Here is a 4,778-nt window from a genome sequence, read left to right on the forward strand (position 1 = left end):
GTATGTAAATTAGAACCCAGTCACTTGAAGGAATATGGGGAAAATCACAGTTTTAGGCTGTCTTATGACATGAAGGAAAAAAAACAACACAGAAATAAATATATACACCTGATGGGGGAAATGGAGAAAATAGGCTGTTTCGCTTGATAGAAGTACTGAGGATATTCCTTTGCATGTAGTAACATTACCAAAACAAAGCCAAATATAATATTAAAACATGCTGTTGAACATGGTATTACTACTCAGCAGTTACAATACATAAACCTCAAATAAGCAGGACTTATGCTGTTGGGAAAATACTATGACAACAAGCTGTCATTACTATAAATAAATAATTTTCTTGCAAAGCACAAAGCAGTCACTCTATGCCATTTTCTAGTCTTCTGTATAAAGGTGGTTGACCATGGAAGGTTTGGTCAAAATAGTTACACAGCTAAAAGTCATACTGGAACACTGTTAGACAAGACAGACTGGCAGTGCCGATTGGCAACGAACTCATGGGAGAAAACTACACAGTAATACTGGGGGACGGAGAATCTTTTAACTTTTACAATAGTTTCCACATGCCTTAGGATCCAAACAAAGCAGACTACAGTGCACTTTTTATGGACTGTTTTTTTAAAAAAAACCCTAGTGATTCATATAAGCTTGTTTCAATCGGCAAATGTCCCAAATCACTGAAAACTGCGTATTCATCATTTCTTACGGGCTGCATCCACTGTTAATTCCCTTTTGAAACTGAAAAGCTTCATCTCATCAATTCTTGATCGCTTTCTAGAGGAAATGCGTACAGCAAAATTACTTTCCTTCAGAAAGATGCCAGCACTTCTACTGGTTCCACAGAAATAAAAGGCTTGTTTGTTTCAACTTCTGGGGAGACTGACCCTTGGGAGGTGAAAAGAAAAAAAAAAAAGAAAAAAACAACAGCATGGACTCCTATATTATGCTGAAACTGAAGGAAATGTCTACTTAATTTCTGAACACAGATATCAAAACCATTTCCAAAAGATGGGACAGAAGGGGACAATCTGCATCCTCAGAGACCAATTCAGAATATTACCCACAGTGCTTTTGAGGATTCTGTTCTGCATCTTTCTGGAGAATTAGCAAAGTTATGCCATTCTTATAAAGATCTAAACTCTGGAGCTATTAACACTCTTCTGAAAGGCATATGTCCTTAGATTTGTTTCACCGACAGCTCGACCAGGTCCTCTGTAAGCCCTTGTGGAACACTTGGTTCTCTTCAAGTACAAGAAACTCCTGTTTTGTTTCTCTACAGAAAATCCTGGTCGGTCGGAGACCGCCAAGTGATCTGGAAGCACTCAGGCCATTACAACAGAATGCCTCCTATGCATTCGTCCAAATCAATCTAAATGGCACCACTAGAACTGACCCTCCAATTCAGTTGTATCTTTGTGGTGCTATGTCTTTCACCTGGGCAGACTCTCAACTTGTCACACCAAAGGTAATATTTTCTTCATCTATACATTTTGAGTCACCACCGGAAAGATCTGTTTTAACAGTTCATGAGAGGTATAAGACATAACAGTTTTCAAAATTAAACTTTACAACTGAGTATCAGTGAAAGTCTAGAAGCCACAATATTTTCACGGAAGATACTTTCAGGAGAAGAAAGGATAGATTAGCTACTAGAACTTCTTGACACAATAGGTGCTGGACCAGATTTTTGCAGCCTAGTCTTTCCTGGGCTGTTTCGAAGATATCTTTCAGGCTTCAGGACATAAAAATCACAGTTCACATCTCAGGTGTGATCGCTTCTGTGTTCTTCTAAAGAAGGGCTACATTAAACCCTGTTTTGTTAGGCTGATTCATCATCTTGGGCAAGGTCCAATACAACATAAGTTACGAAAGTGAAATTGGTTAAAAACTGAATACAAAATTGTTTAGTCTTGACCTAACTCTTAAACCTACCACTATTTCCAACCCACTGCCACCACGACCACATTTTTACTTAAGTTAACGAAGAGTGTAAAATGTGATTGAAGTCTCCTGGCGGGACTGATTTACATCTCTAGCTCTGTAATAAAGCTCTAAGAAAAGATTTCAAAAATGCTCAGTTATGGGCATTGCTTCTGGAGAGTAACCCTGTGGAGGCAGAAGTCATTGAAAACACAACATGGACAAAATGACAGTGAAAGGTTTCTCTCTTCCTTAGCTACCCCCACACACGTTACAACACGTGAAGTCATCTGACTCATTTATGTGAACTTTGCACAAGTATAATTGATTAGGAAAAGTTACAAGTGTAGTTTAGAGAAGAGGCTAGGAGGAAGAAAGGATGGAGTATATAGAATAAAACTAAAAACCATGTTACAATGCTAAACAAGTTTTCTTCACACATTGTTACACTGACCATCTTTCATTCAAAATTTCTGTACTCTGACTTCCTCTACACAAATGGGCATTTTGCAATTCCCATCCCTCACAAGAAACAAAAAAGCTCAGAATTAGCTTTTCCTAAAGCATACTGCCCAGTTTATACTATTTTTTATTGCTTTCTATATTAACATTGAATCTTGCTGAACATATAAGAACAGGGTGTATTTTCACAATTTATTGCAAATAAACTTTTCAAACCTAATGAACAAGAGACATCCACCTTCTCTCTCTGGTGGTAACGTTGCTGTTGATCACTTAAATCACTCTTTGTACCTTGCCCTTCCTTAGCCAACCATCAATTCTTCCTTGGATTTTTGACCCTCTTTCTGATAGTGTTACAGGAAGAAAATATAGTCCCTACAACGGCAGGAGAAAACATTCAAAGAGGTACAAACATCAAACGAGTCATTAAAGAAATAATCTTTCAGACTGCTGTTTACTACTACAACTCAGCTTTCAGCCATGAAATTAGAACCTGGAGCAAATGTCACTGCATATTAAGAATAAATATTCCTTATATCGATGTCCACTTTGTAGTCTGGCTATAGCAATAAGGAATCCTGAGTGGCACAGCTTCAAGTAGAACAGGGTAGTTCCAGAAGCAAGAATCTTTTCCACACAAAACCACATAGAAATGCTTATGCTTCCACAGACAACGTATATATGTGATTGAAGGCAAGTCTTCTCTAAAGAGAGAGGCTCTGGAGTTTTAGGCCACGTATATTCCCATCCACCCCATAAACAGAACACCTACCACACAAGAACCAGGTGGGGTGGGAGGGGCATTGGCAGTGGTGTTAAACTCAAAGTTTCCTAAACACACTCAGGACAACTTCATATTAATGAGCAGTAAGACCTTAGGACAAAACCAGCAGTGAGTCATCTCCCATTCTAGTGGTGTAATTTTACACTGCTTGAAAACAACAACAAAAAAAGACATTGCATGTTTTGTGTCAAATGGCGATTTCTCTCCCTCTAACATCCCTCCGCCCGCCCCCCCCCCCCCCCCCAACATTTGGTTAAGATGACTACAGAGCCCTATAACAGAAAACTATCTAGAAATATTTTATGGAATTATCACATTAATGACTAAAAATGAACACCGGGTACGAAACTGGAAAAACTATGTATTTTAACACACTCTACAAACGTTATCTCTGGTGGATAACTTCTGGTGTGGGTGTAAACAATTCACCTATGTTTCAGCAACCACCTCCATCAGCCAGTAAATTTAAACAGAACTTACACAGTGTGACAGTTACCAAGGAGGCCCAATTTGGATGGTTTTGCAAAGTTCCTCTGACAAAGATTTCAAATCTAAGACACCACATACACACTGAAAAAATACTCAAGTACATCCCAAGAATGAAGAGGAAACAAAACTAATGTTCATTCTACTCTAAAGAGCAGCACTTAGAAAGAGTGAAAGCAAACCCCAGAGACATAAACCAAACACATTTAAAGCACAATCTCAATGGAAAGCAAGAGTCCATCTCGCATAACCGCTTTTTAAAGACTACACTTGTATTTTTGTCATGCCACCTTCACTCCTTTCCTCCTTCCTTTTCCAATGCCAGAGATAGACAATCGTTAAGTTTTACTACCAAATCCAACCAAACTCAGTCACAGGTCTCCTCACGGGACGACTATCGTTTACAAGCCTCGGATGAATGGAAGCTCTAACAGAACAATGCAAACACTGGGGGAAAAATCCGCGGATTACAAGAGATTAGGGACATTCCGGGGATGGGGTGGGGGTGTGTGTAGCTGCTTCACAGCGCACCTGGGCCGAAAAAAACCACTCGGCTTTCCGAAAGGGAGCGACGGTCCATCTCGCAGCTGCCGGGACCCGCCACACCACACCAGCACGCCGATGGCTCCACTCAGGGCAGCCTGTGCCCTGGAGGAGAAGGCCCCGCCAACAGCCGGCCCCAGCCCCGCAGGCCGGCACCCGCTGGGTCGGGCCGGACCGGGCCGCCAGCGGCGCGTTCCTGCCCGGAGACATTACCGGGAGAGACTCGGGCCCCTACAGAGGCCGGGCAGGCTCGGCGGGCCCGACGTGTCACCCAGCTGAGCGCCGCCAGGCCTCAACTCCTTGACAGGGAAGGAAGCGGCGGCTCGTGCCCCTGCCGGGCCACCGGGCATGGTACCAGCCGCCCGCCCCAGGCACCTGTGCGGTGGCCACCGCCGGCAGGTCCAGCGCCCCCCTCCCCCCGGAGCCGCTCCGCGGCCTCACTCACCGCTGCTGACCCGCTACTGCTTCTGCCGGGCCCGCTTCCGGTTCCCGGACCCGCCGCTCCCCCGGAAGCGCTGCTCCCCCGCCCGCTGCCTGCCACGTCCGCACTCCCCGCCAACCCTCGGCGGCTGCGGCGCCCCAC

At 43.6% G+C, this 4,778-nt stretch overlaps 1 protein-coding gene across 8 annotated transcripts in view; it reads right to left on the reverse strand.

Moving 5' to 3' along the window:
* The window catches only part of SEC24C (SEC24 homolog C, COPII component), a 38,563-nt gene extending 33,825 nt beyond the window's left edge, over positions 1–4,738 (reverse strand). For 3 of the 8 annotated variants that reach the window (XM_075109512.1, XM_075109510.1, XM_075109507.1), the window contains exon 1: positions 4,641–4,738. The gene's annotated coding sequence lies outside the window, so the exon portion shown is untranslated. The remainder of the gene's footprint in view (positions 1–4,640) is intronic. The other 5 variants (XM_075109511.1, XM_075109508.1, XM_075109506.1 and 2 more) reach the window with 3 other exon arrangements.
* Positions 4,739–4,778: the final 40 nt, after the last annotated feature.

Source organism: Phalacrocorax aristotelis, chromosome 14, assembly GCF_949628215.1.
Source record: "Phalacrocorax aristotelis chromosome 14, bGulAri2.1, whole genome shotgun sequence".
In the NCBI taxonomy this organism is placed as follows: Eukaryota; Metazoa; Chordata; class Aves; order Suliformes; family Phalacrocoracidae; genus Phalacrocorax; species Phalacrocorax aristotelis.